Raw genomic sequence first — 16,078 nt, forward strand, 5'->3', positions numbered from 1 at the left:
GGTTTTCTCATTTGACTTATTGCATTTTGTATGACATTCCCAATTCCATCTATTTATTGGCTCATGGCTAAATCTCATTGGAAAAGACAGACCAAAACTTTTATATGTATATATACCACATTTATATTCCATTCAGTATTTCTTGGCTACTGTGTGTTGTTTTGCTATAGACATTGATGTATTTGTATCCCTATTGGTCTGCTGATTTTTCCACTTTGGACATATAACTGCTGAGTATATCTCCACATAGTGGTTTCAATCACAGTTTTTTGAGAAATATCCAATCTCCCTCCCAGAGGGTTTGCACTAACTTGTGGTCCCACCAACAATGAATGAGTGTACCTTTTTCCCACATTCTCACCAACCTTTAATGTCTATATTCTTGGTGTTTAACATTCTAACTGAATTCAGAGGAAAATCTCTGTGTAGTTTTGAATTGCATATCCTTGATTAGCAGATACTTAGATCATTTTTTTCTTACTTATTTGATCTTTTGTGTTTCTTCTTTTGAAAAATGTTTGTTTAGTTCATATTAATTGACTTAATTGTATTTATGGAATTAAGTGTTTTGTATTGTTTGAATATTCTTATTAATGCCCTCTCAGATGAGATGTAGACAGATTTTATCCTCTTCTATAGATTTTTCTCCTTACTCTCTTTATCATTTCGTTTATTGCTTGGACTTAAAAAAAAAAGCTTTCTTTTCCCATGCATTTGTTGTTGGCATTTCTGTCCAGAAATCAGATGACTGCATATTTGTGGATTTGTATCTGTCTCTTCAGTCAGTTCTGATTGTTTTAATGCCAGGGCCATGTGTTTTCCTATCTATTGCTCTGTGTTATGCTTTGAAATTGTGTACTGCAGTGCATTCTGCATTGCTCTTATGTTTCAAGTTTTCATTTTCAATTTTTGGTCTTTTTTCAATGATATGAATTTCAGGATAATTTTTTCCAGTTCCATGAATATCATCAGAGTTATGATAGAAATTGCATAAAATCTGTGAACCACTTTATTCGAATATAGATATATTCCCAACATTAAATCTGCTTTTTTATAATATTAGATGTTTCTCTAATTTATGATGTCTCTTTTTTTCTTACTGAGACTTCTTCAACTTCATTTTATGATTTTGCCATTTTCCACTTTAGATTGGATTATTCCTATGTATGATTTTGCTTCTACTATAAATGGAGATGTTATCCATATTTCAGTCTCAGTGGGGTTCTTTGTATTTGTATTGTATTATGCATGCTTGTGTTTTGAAGTTGTTTTCAGAGAGATTGCTAAAGTTCTATATCCCATCTTAACTACTTCTGATAGAGCCTTTAGGATCTTCCAAAAGAGGTTAACATGATCTGTACATATGGAAAATTGACTTCTTTTTTATTTAATTCCCTTGTCTAATTGCTCTGACTATAATTTCAGGGGATCTGGTGAAATGTGAAATCTGGTGAACATGCACACCTCATTCTTATTTCTGATTTTAGAGGAAATGCTGTAGATTTTTCTCCATTCAGTTTGCCCTTTACTTTGGATTTGGAATATATAGAGTTTGTAATACTATAGGAAGTTCTTGCTGTACTCTGTTTGCTAAGACATCTCATGAAGGACTGTTGAATTTTGTCAGAGGCTTCTTCTATATCTATTGAGGTCATCATGAGAATTTTGTCTTGTATCTCTGTGGTTTTCTGCAATTATTGATTGGCATGTGTTGAATCATTTTGCATCTTTAAAATTAATCCAATTTTATGTTGTATGATTCTTACAATGTGTTATTCGAAATATTTTCATTAATTCCATGAGGGTTTTGCAAAGATCTTCCTCAAGAATATTATTAAAATTTTTCTTTTCTTGTTTTGTTCTTATGCAGTTTCCTAAAAGAGTGATATTGCCTTCATGATATTGCCCTCCTAGAATGCATTTGCCAGTGTCCTTAATTTCTATCACATATAATCTTTGGGGGAGTAGCCGTGTTAGTTCTCATCTGATGGTCTGGCAAAATTCAGCCATGAATCACTCTGGTACTTGCATTTTTTGAAAGGCTTTTCATAACTGCTTCAATATAGTGACATATTATTAGTCCGTTTCAATTTCCAGTTATTCTCTTGAATCAATTTTTGTAAGTCATATATAGAGAGACATTTATCTACTACTTCCACATATTCTAAATTTCATAATGTAAATCATCCTAACATTCTCTGGATTTATTGGCATTTAAGTTTTCAATATAGTTCTTAATGTTCCTCAGGATTTCATAAAGGTGTGTTGTAAGATCCACTTCTTTTGTCTTAAATTTATTCATTTATATCTTCTCTCTCTTTACTTGGTTTGGTTTTGTGCAGGCTTTATCCATCTTGTTTATCTTTTCAAAAACCAAATCTTGGTTCCATTGATCCTTTGTATTTTTTCAATCATTTTCCATGTTAATTAATTTTCATACTAATATTTATCCTTCCTTTGTTTCTACTAGAATTGGAGTTGGATTGTTCTTGTTTCCCTAAGTCCTGGAGATTCCACTGTAGTTTATTTAGTTGATATCCCTCACATTTTTTATGGTATGTAGCCACATTTATAAATTTCCATCTTAGCATTGGTTTCATTGTACCCTCTAGATCTGGATTGTGTTTCTCTTTTTAATTGATTTTATGGGTCTTTTAATATTTCCCTGACCTGATTTGTGCATGAGCCATACATCGGGTAAAATTGTATTGCTCATTCTCTAATAAGATGTACTGTCTCTGTGTTTTTCTTGGTCTCAGTTTGAAATATTATTTTAATATCATCAGATGATATGTGAGAAATTGCTTTGTGTATATGCTACAAATAGCCTTTATAGCCTACTCTGGAACCTGTTTATGAGAATAATGAATATTATACTATTATTCTACTGAGTATATATTCTGTAGACATTGTAAAGTCCTTTTGATCAAACGTACACTTGAAGTCTGTAATTTTTGTTGATTTTTTTTGGTCTGGATGACATAGCTATTTGTTAGAGTGATCAATTGAAGTGACATACACTTATTAAACTGGTATCCATCTATTTTTTTCACTTTGAGAAATATTTTTCATGAAATTAAGGGCACTGATATATTTACAGCCATTATATCTTCTTGTTGGATTATTCCTTTTACCAGTAGGTAGTAACCTCCTTGTCATGTCTGGTTCTTTGTGGTTTGAAGTCTGCTTTGACAAATATGAGAAGAGCCAGTGTTCCTTGCATTTGGCTTCCATTTGTATGAAATGGAAATACCATTTTCTATCCTTTCATTCTGAGAGTCTCTTTGAATATGATTTTTTTTTCTGACAGAAACGTACAATTGTGTCTTGGTATTTTCCTTCAGTATTCCACTTAATGTCTTTTAATTGAATCGTGAAACCCATTTACATTCAGTGTAAATGGTAGACAGGTATGTATTTTTTTCATGGTACTTTGCTTTCTTTTAACATTGGATTCACTCATAATTCACAGTTTCTTACCTACTCTTGTGACATTTATTCTTTCGCATGCTCTGTTTTTTTAATCTTTTTTATATGTAGGATTTCTTTGATTACCTTCAGCAGTGCTGGCTTAAATGGTCATGAATTGTTTTAGTTTACTCCCATGAAAGTGGTTTATGGGTTTTGATTGTTTCTTGCTTATTTGCTGCATTTGTTCATGAGTTTCAGAAGTTTTCAGGTGCAGTTTATTGGGTCTTGTAAACTGAGAATCATGTCTTTTCGAAATAGAGAGTAGTGTTAGGTCTTCTTTTCCTGGATGTATGCCTCTTCTTTCTCTTTTGTGGATAATAGCTCTGGTTAGAGTGACAAAGGCGTATTTTGAACAGAAGTGATAAGAGCAGGCATCCCTGACATTTTCAGTTTTTAGAAGGAATGCTTTCAGTTTGTCTCTATATAGAATGAGGTTGGCCTTGGTTTTAGTATAAATATATTTCACAATGTTGAGGTATGTTTTTACTCCTCCTGGTTTCTTGTGTTTTAACTTCTATTTTGTTAAATGCTTTTTCTGCTTCTTTTGAGATAGTCATGTTATTCTAGTCTTTTTGTGTCATGATGTGGTAAATGATAAGGGTTGTTTTCCCTATGTTCAGCCAACATTGCAACCTTAGAGTGCAACCCACTTGCTTGTAGTGAACTATCTTTTTCATGTGTTTTACTATGCAATTTACCAGTATTTTTTAAGAACATTTCCTTTTTTAATATATTTTCTATTTAATTGATTTTATTTCTTTAAATACACAACAGCAATATACATTACTATTCTTGTTACACATATAGAGCACAATTTTTCATATCTTTGTATATAAAGTATGTTCATGCCAATTCCTGTCTTTATACATGTACTTTGTTTTTTTGTATTATAATTCTTATTATTCATCTATACCATAATTTTTCATATCTCTGTATATAAAGTAGATTGACACCCAATTTGTGCCTTCATTCATGTACTTTGAATAATAATGTCCATCACATTCCATCATCCTTGCTAATCCCCTGCCTTCTCCCTTTCTCTCCCATCTCTCTTTCCTATCTAGAATGCATCTATTCCACCCAAGGTCCTTCTACCTACCGCAATATGAGTCAGCCTCCTTATAGCAGATAAAACATTCAGCATTTGTTTTTTGGGGATTAGCTAACTTAGTTAACATTACCTTGTCTAATGCCATCCATTTACCTGTAAATGCCATGATTTTATTCTTTAGTTGCTGAGTAGTATCCTATTGTGTATGCCACATTTTTTTTTATCCATTCATCCACTGAAGGGCATCAAGGTTGGATCCACAGTTTAGCTATGGTGTATTGTGCTGCTATAAACATTGATGTGGATGTGTCCCTGTAGTATGTGTTTAAAACAAAACAAAACAATTTTTTATGTACATTAGGATTATTGGCCTGAAGTTTTGTTTCCTTGATGTGTCTTTGTCTGATTTTGGAATCAGTGTGATTCTAGCTTCATAGAGGAGTTTGGATGTGTCACCTCCATTTTTTTCTTCATAGAATAATTTGAAGAGGACTGATGTTAATTCTTCATTGAAGGTCTGATTGAAATATATTGAGATCCCATTGTGTGCTTTTGCTTTTCATTGTGGCTGGGCTTTGATAGTATCTTCTATTTCATAGTTTGAAATTGATCTTTTTAATTTTCTATGTTGTCAAGGCTCAGTTTGGGTAGGTAATTTTTATGTAGAAATTTCTCAATGTCTTTATGATTTTCTATGTGATTGGAGTATAAGTTTTGCAAATATTTTCTGATTAGCCTCTCTATTCCAATCTAAAGTTTTCTGTTTGATATTTACTTATACATCATAAATTTTAGACAATTGTATTTTTTCTTCTTTCTCTAATAAGAATGTCTTAAGGTTTATCCATTTTATCTTATTTTTTTTAAATACCAACTTTTTGTATCATTGTTGTTTTAGAAACTGTTTTGTTGTTTCCATTTCATGGATCTTGCCTCTGATTTTAATTCTTTCCCATCTTGTGCTGCATTTAATGTTGATTTATTCTTATTTTTCTATTACTTAGGTTATTTATTTGGGGAGTTTCTATTCTTTTAATGAATGAAATCAGTTTTCTGAGCTCTCCTCATTGAACACCTTCATAATGCCTCTGAGTTTTGGATATGTTGTGTCTCTATTCTCATTAACTTTTGAGTATTATATTTTGTCCATGATGTCTTCTGCTGTCCTTTGGTCAGTCAGTAGCATGCATTTAGTTTATATTTGTTAGAGAAGCTTTTATTTTTTTATTATGTTGTTGCTTTCTAATTTTATTCTGTGATGATCTGATGGGATGCACGGTAAGTTTCAATTATTTGGATGGACTGAGAGATGCTTTGTGGCCTCAGATGTGGTGTATTTTATAAAATGATCTGTGTGTTGCTGAGAAGAACCTTTATGTAATGGTTTCTCATTACACTTATCATGTTTTTTTTCTTCCTAGACTGTCTGTGAAGAAAAAGGAGAAGTTCATAAATATTTTTGGCAATCCAAGAAAGATGGTAATCTCTTTGAAGACTCTCCATTCTTGTGCTGTTTATTCACTTGAAATTACAGAGAGTTTCACGTGTATTTTAATTTTTTTTCATGAAAGCAAAACATGATCAGGAGAAGCATGAAAATCAAGCCTCAGGTGACAACAGTGATTCTGATAGAGTAGGGGAACATATATTTTGGACTGCTCCTTCCAGAAGAATGAAATTCAAGAGCTTGCATGGTACTCCTCCTTCGTCACCTGACATGAAGGTAAGGCTCCTTGTAACAAATTTTTCCTACCCCCTTTTTGAACGTATCATCTTCAATATCCTCAGAATGCTGACACTGTTCCGACAAAAATATAAGGCCACTAGTAGTTCACAAGAGAAAATGAGTATAGCACCAAGAAAGAATTATGTGCAGGACTGAGATTTGTAGATGTTGATAGAATAAATGATTGTCATGTAAGCTGTTGAGGAAGAAAAGAAGTAGAAATAAAACCAAATGAATAGCTGAAAACTAGGTGAATCTTAAGGTTAGAAGGCAAAAAATTAGGAAGTAGTCTTTAAAGAAGAGCAACGTAACTGTGTAGATTGAATAAGAGAGTGAAAACAAAGGATATATACTGCAAACAACAAAATTAGAGAAGTGAAGATTAGCAGGAACTATAGACGAGAGTCTATTGAAACACTTGAAATTAATTTCAACTAAGAAGCAAAAGAAATATAATTTGTCTTTCTATTTTAGGAGTAACCACCCTCCTGATTTCCATAGTGTCTGTAATAATATTCATCCTCATAGATGAATTCTAGATAGGGCAGAGGAGTGAGAGGGAAAAGGAGAGGGCAGGGCATTAGCAAGGATGGTGGAATGTGATAGACATCATTATCCAAAGTACAAGTATGAAGGCATGAATTGGTGTCAACCTATTTTATATACAACTATAGATATGAAAAAATGTGCTGTATATGTGTAATAATAATTGTGATGCATTCTGCTGTCATTCATTTAAAAAATCAACAAAAATAATATTCATCATTGACAATAATGTTGAAGAATTCCTATTCCCCATATCATCATTGGAGTTTATTTCTTGTATTCTTGAATATTGCCTCTCTGAATGGGGTAAGATAGGCTCCAAATTGAATTTTGATTTGCATGTTTCTGATGGCTAAAGACAGTGAATAGCACTTCATATAAATGCTGAGCAATTATACATTTTCCTTTGTGACCTCTCTGTTCATGTGCCATTGATTAAATGGGTTGTTTGTATTTCCAGTGCTGAATTTCAGTCTTATTTTATACGTATTATACCAGTCCTTTGTCAAAGATTAACCAGCAAGGATTGTCCTCCATGCAATAAACTTTCTCCTTACTCTGTTAATAGTTTCCTTTGCTCTTCTGAAGATTTTATTTGAGTGCACTTCTGTTTGTGTCTTTTTGCTATTATTTCCTCTGCTATAATATTCCTGTTCGTAAAGCCTTAGTCTAGTTATATGATGTGATGTTTCCCTGGATTACCTAGAAGCATTAGCAGCACATCTACTCTGAATCTATATTTTGTATCTGCTTTGTGTTGTCTTGTGCATGGGGAGATATAGAGATCTATATCATTCTTCAACATATGGATATCCAGTTTAACCAATACCATGTGTTTTTCTATAAAGAGCCTTATGGTTGAACATGAGTTGAGTTCATTGGGATATAATCATACATGCATTTTGTTGGTACTATTTTAGACCCGGGTTCCTCCCTTTCCTTTTTCTCCTCCCTCACCTTCCTCTCCTCTAGTAGATACCTTTACACTCCTTTAATTTTTAATTTTTAATCAGTGATAATTGAGATACATAAAAGTGGAGGTCACCATTATATACTTACACATGGACATCAAGTAATTATGTCACATTCATTGCACATTCCCTCTAGGAATCTAACATTTCTCCTTCCACATCAGTCATTTTCTACTTCACTAATCTTCCCTTAACTTCATGATATCCATTCCACCATTGTTCTTCTTTTGTTGCTTTAGCTTTGCCTATGAGAGAAAACTTTTCTTTGCTTGATTTTCTCATTTCACTTATTGTATTTTGTACGACATTCTCCAATTTCATCCATTTATTGGCTGATAGAAAAATCTCATTCAAAAAGACAGAGTAAAACTTTTCTATGTATATATACCACATTTATATTCCATTCAGTACGTCTTGGCTACTTGTTTTGCTATAGACATTGATGTATTTGTATCCCCAGTTGTCTGCTGATTTTACCACTTTGGACAAACACAGAGGAGTATATCTCCACATGGTGGTGGTTTCATTCCCAGTTTTTTGAGAAATCTCCATTCTCCCTCCCAGAGTGTTTGCACTAACTTGTCGTCCCACCAACAATGTGTGAGTGTACCTTTTCTCCAAATTCTCTCTGACCTTTATTGTCTATATTCTTGATATTTAACATTCTAACTGAATTCAGAGGAAAATCTCTGTGTAGTTTTGACTTGCATTTCCTTGATTACTAGATATTTTGATCATTTTTTTCTTACATATTTAATCATTTATGTTTCTTCTCTTGAGAAATGTTTGCTTAGTTCTTATTCATTGACTTAATTGTGTTCATGATATTAAATGTTTTGTATTCTTTATATATTCTTATTTATTCCCTCTCAGGGGAGTTGTAGATAAGATTTTCTCCTCTTCTGTAGGTTCATTCTTCAATCTCTTTATCATTTCCTTTGTTGCCAGGTCCTTTTTCAAGAAACTTTCTTTTTCCATGCATTTGTTCTTGACATTTCTGTCCAGGAATCAGATGACTGCAAATTTGTGGATCGGTCTTTGTGTTTTCAGTCAGTTCTGGATTGTTTTAATGCCAGGGTCACGCTGTTTTCCTTACTAGTGCTCTGTGTTATACATTGAAATTGTGTATTATATTGCATTCTGCATTACTCTTACGTTTCAAGTTTTCATTTTCAATTTTTGGTCTTTTTTTCAATGATATGAATTTCAGGATAATTTTTTCCAGTTCCATGAACACCATCAGAGGTTTGATACAAATTGCATAAAATCTGTGAATCACTTTCTGAATATAGATATGTTCCCAACATCGTCTGCCTTTTCTTGAATATTAGATATTATCTATTTTCTGATGATTTATTTTTCTTCTTATTTTTGCTCTTGAGACTTCTTTAATTTCATTTTATCATTCTGCTATTTGCCTCTTTGAATTGGATTACTCCTATGTATGATTTTGCTTCTACTATAAATGGAGATGTTATCCTAATTTCAGTTTTAGTGTGGTTGTTTTTATTGTATGTGGATGTATTCTTCATATTTGTATTGTCAAGTTGTTTTTATTCCTAAAATTGCTGAAATTCTATATCCCATCTTATCTTCTTCTGGTAGAGCCTTGAGAATGTTCTCAAAGAAGATCACATGACCTGTACACAATAATTTGACTTCTTAACTTTTTATTTACTTTTCCTGTCTAATTAACTTCTTACTTTTTATTCACTTCCTCTTTCTAATTGCTCTGAATAAAATTCCATTGAGTGCCTTTAAATGTGAGATCTGGTGAACAAGCACACCTCATCCTTAGTTCTGAATCTAGAGAAAATGTCATAGATTTTCCACCATTCAATATGCCCTTTACTTTGGATTTGGTATACACAGACTTTATAATACTACAGCAAGTTTCTGATGTCCTCTGTTTTAAAAACTTCTCATTAAAGACTGTTGAATTTTGTTAGAGGCTTCTTCTGTCCTGTATCTCTGAGGTATACTGCATTTCTTGATTTCCATTGTTAAGCCATTCATGAATTTTATTGTATATAATTATGGAAATATGGTGTTGAAATTGTTTTGCAGTATTTCATGAAGGGTTTTGCAAATATCTTCAAAATGAATATTATTAAATCTATTTATTTCCCTTTTGTTTTATTATCCAAATTTCCTGTAAGTGTGATTTTACCTCATTGAGTGCATTTGCCAGTTACTTCCCTTTCATATCCCTTGTTATCTTTTGGGGAGCATCAGTGTTGGTTCTTATTGGAAGGTCTGAAACAATTCAGCCATGAATCTCTTTGGTCCTGAGCTTTTTTTTTTGGAAGGCTGATTATTACTAGTTGAATATAATTGCATGGTGCTTGTCTGTTTAGATTTTCAGTATCCTTTTGATTCTATTTTTGTATGTCATACATTTCTAGAACTCTATCCAATTTTTCTACATTTTCTACTTTTTATGATGTAAATTATCCAAATAGTGCTCTGGATTTCCCATTTATTAGCATTTAACTTTTTAATATAGTCCTTAATTGTCTGAATTTCGGAAACGTGTCTGTTGTAAGATCTATATTTTTGCCTGTAAATTGATTCATTTGTATTTTCTTTCTCTTTGCTCTTTATAGTGTGTAAGTGTTTAGATATGTTGTGTCTTTATTCTCACTTTTAAGTATTCTTAGATATCATCCATGCTGTACTATTATTTACTCTAGAGGTGTTAGAATAGCTTTTATTTTTTATTGTATTGTTACTTTCTAATTTCATTCCATTATCTGACGGCATGCAAGGGACCACGTCTCATGTTTTTGATGTATTAACTGATGCTTTGTGGCCTCATATGTGGTCTGTTTTAGAAAATGATCTTTGCCCTTCAGAGAAAAAAGTGTATGTAAGACTTTCTCATTACAGTTACCATATTTTTATCCTTTTTCCCTTTCTAGACTGTCCATGAAGGGAAAGGAGAAGTTCGTAAATATTTTTGGCAATCCAGGAATGACGGTAATCTCTTTGAGACTGCTCATTTTTGTGCTGTTTATCAATTTGAAGTTAGAGAGAATTTCATGAGTGTTTTGCTTCATTTTTTATCATAAAAGGAAAATATGACCAGAATAAGCAAGGAAATCAAACCTTGCTAGACAGCAGTGATTCTGATAATGAAGCAGAAAATGTAGTTTGGAACACTTGTGCAAAAAATATGAAAGTAAAGAGCTTGCATGGTACTCCTCCTACTTCACGTGGCAAGAAGGTAAGATGCATTGTAAGACTTTTTTCCCAGGCCCTGTTAACATATCATCTCCCATATCCTCATAATGGTGACATTGATCCTAGAAAAAAATATAAGGTTCCTACTAGTTCACCATAGCAAATAAGCACAGCACCAAGAAAGACATGTGTGCCAGGACTGTGATTTGTAGAAGTTTTAGCGTGTAATCAGTGGTTAGGAATGCCCTTTCAGAAGGAAGTAAAACCAAATGAAAGAGAGAAAAAACAAATGAATACCTAGGTGAATCTGAATGTGAGAAAGGAGAAAAATTGGAATTATTCCTGAAAGAAGAATGACATAACTATCTAGATTGAGTGAGAGAGTGAAGATAAAGAGGTACTGCAAACACAACAAGAAGAGTGAAGTTAAGGACACCTGGAACTGTAGACTAGATTCATCTGAAACACTTGAAATGCATTTTAATTAAGAAGAGAAAGAAATATAATTCTCACTTCTTTCAAATATTTGAAATACTTGTGTAGTTCCAATGTGCAGAGTTGTGTGAGTGGAATACTGGAATCAGTGAAGATCTTACCATGTGTAACAATTAAGTGGACAAGTCAGGCAGGGAGAGAGCCAGCCTCATAAAAATGTAGCAGGAGAATATTGTGGACAGAGAGAACATTTGTTTACCATTCTTCTTCTCACATTGTGGAGTGGCAGGATCACAGGTGATAGAAAACATGACCACAAAAAAAAAAAAAAAAGAAAACATGACCACAGTCATTTTGTGATTCTAAAATATACAAACATATGCATAAATATAACTACACATATTAGATACTTAATAAATTTCTTCACTTCCCGACTTATCGAGATTTGGAATAATTATTTTATCTGAGCAGTAATGAATTATAGATTGAAAATGATTAAGATGGTCAAAGTTTTGGGACAGTGCACATTGGCTTTACAGAATAGAGGGTTTCACTGTGGTATACTTGCATACGTGTATAAGTTAGTTTGAAGCAGGTCACTCACAAAACATTATTCTATGTGTTCTTTTTTAAAATATAAGACATCCTAACATAAAACTAGTAGATTTCTCATTCATTGCCATTTAATGTTCCTTAGTAGTATCAAGTGGTCCTCTGGATTTCAAAAAACTGTTGGTTATAAGAACCACATTTTGGATAGTAAATTATTTCACTTGTATCTTCTGTCTCTCTCCTTTGGTTACTTTGGTTCAGATTTATAAGACTTGTTTCTCTTCTCAAAAACACAACTCTCTTTTTCATTCATATTCTTTTTCATTCCTTTGGCATGAATATGTATCATTTGTTCATTTGTCTTGGATTTGGAGTGGGATTGTTCTTGTTTCCCTAAGACCTCGAGATTCATCTCTAGGCTATAGAGTTGAGATCCCTCTGATAAGGTAGTTAGCCTTATAAGATATGTAGCCTTATCACTTATATAGTTGATATCTTCTTACTTGTTTATATATTTAATATACCAATCCTTTATCAAAGATTAGCCAGCGAGGATTGCCCTCTATGCTATAAACTTTCTCCTCACTATATTGGTGGGTCCCTTTGGTCTTATGAAAATTTTACTTTGATGCACTTCTGTTTGTGTCTTTGTGCTATTATTTCCTCTGCTTAATATTTCTGTACATAAAGCCTTAGTCTGTGGTATATAATGAGATGTTTCCTTGGATTACCTAGAAGCATTAGCAGCATTCCTATTACTCAATCTATGTTTTGTATCCATTTTGTGTTGTCTTGTGCATGGGGAGATATAGAGATCTATATCCATTCTTCAACATATGGATATCCATTTTAACCATTACTATGTGTTTTTCTATAAAGTGCCTTGTGGTTGAACATGAGTTGAGTTCATTGTGATATAATAATCACATTCATTGCCTATTCCCTCCAGGAATCTAACCTTTCTACTTCCCCATCAATCATTTTCTACTTCACTAATCTTCCCTTAACTTTGTGATGTCCATTCCACTATTGTTTTTCCTAGGTTGCTTTATCTTTTGCCTATGAGAGAAAACTTTTCTGTGCTTGGTTTTCTCATTTGACTTATTGCATTTTGTATGACATTCCCAATTCCATCTATTTATTGGCTCATATCTAAGTCTCACTAGAAAAGACAGAGTAAAACTTATATATATCACATTTATATTCCATTCAGTATGTCTTGGCTACTGTGTGTTGTTTTCTATAGACATTGATATATTTGTATCTCTATTGGTCTGCTGATTTTTCCACTTTGGACATATAACTGGTGCATATATGTCTATATGGTGGTTTCAATCACAGTTTTTTGAGAAATCTCCATTCTCCCTCCTAGAGTGTTTGCACTAACTTGTCGTCCCACCAACAATGTATGAATGTACCTTTTTCCCACGTTCTCACCAACATTTATTGTCTATATTCTTGGTCTTTAACATTCTAACTGAATTCAGAGGAAAATCTCTGTGTAGTTTTGACTTGCATATCCTTGATTAGTAGATACTTAGATCAATTTTTCTTACTTATTTGATCTTTTGTGTTTCTTCTTTTGAAAAATGTTTGTTTAGTTCGTATTGACTTAATTGTATTTATGGCATTAAGTGTTTTGTATTGTTTGAATATTCTTATTGATGCTCTCTCAGATGAGTTGTAGACAGATTTTATCCTCTTCTATAGATTTTTTTCTTTACTCTCTTTATCATTTCTTTTATTGCTTGGCCTTTTTTAATTAAAGCTTTCTTTTCCCATGCATTTGTTGTTGGCATTTCTGTCCAGGAATCAGATGACTGCAGTTTTGTGGATTTGTATCTGTGTCTTCAGTCAGTTCTGATTGTTTTAATTCCAGGGTCATGTGTTTTCCTATATATTGCTCTGTGTTATGCTTTGAAATTGTGTACTGTAGTGCATTCTGCATTGCTCTTATGTTTCAAGTTTTCATTTTCAATTTTTGGTCTTTTTCTCAATGATATGAATTTCAGGATAATTTTTCCAGTTCCATGAATATCATCAGAGTTATGATAGAAATTGCATAAAATCTGTGAACCACTTTCTGAATATAGATATATTCCCAACATTAAATCTGCTTTTTTTTATAATATTAGATGTTTCTCTAATTTACAATGTCTCTTGTTTTCTTACTGAGACTTCTGCAACTTCATTTTATGATTTTGCCATTTGCCACTTTAGATTGGATTATGCCTATGTATGATTTTGCTTCTACTATAAATGGAGATGTTATCCCTATTTCAGTCTCAGTGGGGTTGTTTGTATTTGTATTGTATTATGCTTGCTTGTATTTTGAAGTTGTTTTCAGAGAGTTTGATAAAGTTCTATATCCCATCTTAACTTCTTCTGGTAGAGCCTTTAGGATCTTCCAAAAGAGGTTAACATAATCTGTACATAGGAAAAATTGACTTCTTTTTTTATTTACTTCCCTTGTCTAATTGCTCTGACTATAATTTCAGGGGATCTGGTGAAATGTGAAATCTGGTGAACATGCACACCTCATTTTTATTTCTGATTTTAGATGAAATGCTGTAGATTTTTCTCCATTCAGTTTGCCCTTTACTTTGGATTTAGAATATAGAGAGTTTGTAATACTATAGGAAGTTCTTGCTGTACTCTGTTTGCTAAGACATCTCATGAAGGACTGTTGAATTTTTTCAGAGGCTTCTTCTATATCTATTGAGGTCTTCATGAGACTTTTGTCTTGTGTCTCTGTGGTTTTCTGCAATTATTGATTTGCATGTGTTGAACCATTTTGTATTCTTCTAATTAATCCAATTTTATGTTGTTGTATGATGCTTACAATATGTTATTTGAATTATTTTCATTAATTCCACGAGGGTTTTGCAAATACCTTCCTCAAGAATATTATTAAAATTTTTTTCTGGGCTGGGGATGTGGCTCAAGCGGTATCAAGCTCGCCTGGCATGCGTGCGGCCCGGGTTCGATCCTCAGCACCACACACTAACAAAGATGTTGTGTCCGCCGAGAACTAAAAAATAAATATTAAAAATTCTCTCTCTCTCTCTCTCGCTCTCGCTCTCGCTCTCGCTCTCGCTCTCGCTCTCGCTCTCGCTCTCTCTCTCTTCTCTCACTCTCTCTTTAATTTTTTTTTCTTTTCTTGTTTTGTTCTTATGCAGTTTTCCTAAAAGAGTGATATTGCCTTCATGATATTGCCCTCCTAGAATGCATTTGCCAGTGTCCTTCATTTCTATCACATGTAATCTTTGGGGGAGTAGCCATGTTAGTTCTCATCTGATGGTCTGGCAAAATTCAGCCATGAATCTCTCTGGTACTTGCATTTTTTGAAAGGCTTTTCATAACTGCTTCAATATGATGACATATTATTGGTCTGTTTAAATTTCCAGTTATTCTCTTGAATCAATTTTTGTAAGTCATATAGAGAGAGACATTTATCTACTACTTCCATATATTCTAAATTTCATAATGTAAATCATCCTAACATTCTCTGGATTTATTGGCATTTAACTTTTCAATGTGGTCCTTCATGTTCCTCAGGATTTCATAAAGGTGTGTTGTAAGATCCACTTCTTTTGTCTTAATTTTATTCATTTATATCTTCTCTCTCTTTACTTGGTTTGGTTTGATGCAGGCTTTATCCATCTTGTTTATCTTTCCAAAAACCAACTCTTGGTTCCATTGATCCTTTGTATTTTTTTCAATCATTTTCCATGTTATTAATTTTCATACTAATATTTATCATTCCTTTGTTTTTACTGGAATTGTAGTTGGATTGTTCTTGGTTCCCTAAGTCCTGGAGATTCCACTGTAGTTTATTTAGTTGATATCCCTCGTATTTTTTATGGTATGTAGCCACATTTATAAATTTCCATCTAAGCACTGCTTTCATTGTACCCTCTAGATCTGGATTGTGTTTCTCTTTTTAATTGATTTTATGGGTCTTTTAATATTTCCCCTGACCTGATTTGTGGATGAGCCATACATCGGGTAAAAGTGTATTGCTCATCTCTAAGAAGATGTACTGTTTCTGTGTTTTTCTTGGTCTCAGTTTGAAATATTATTTTAATATCATCAGATGATATGTGAGGAATTGATTTGTGTATATGCTACGAATAGACTTTA

At 32.9% G+C, this 16,078-nt stretch overlaps 1 protein-coding gene across 1 annotated transcript in view; it reads left to right on the forward strand.

Moving 5' to 3' along the window:
* LOC308634036 (ankyrin repeat domain-containing protein 26-like) overlaps nt 1-16,078 on the forward strand; it is a gene marked incomplete at its 3' end in the record, with an annotated part of 225,360 nt that overhangs the window by 115,942 nt on the left and 93,340 nt on the right. The window lies entirely within an intron of this gene.

This window comes from Spermophilus citellus (assembly GCF_964194105.1).
Source record: "Spermophilus citellus genome assembly, chromosome: 15".
Classification (NCBI taxonomy): domain Eukaryota; kingdom Metazoa; phylum Chordata; class Mammalia; order Rodentia; family Sciuridae; genus Spermophilus; species Spermophilus citellus.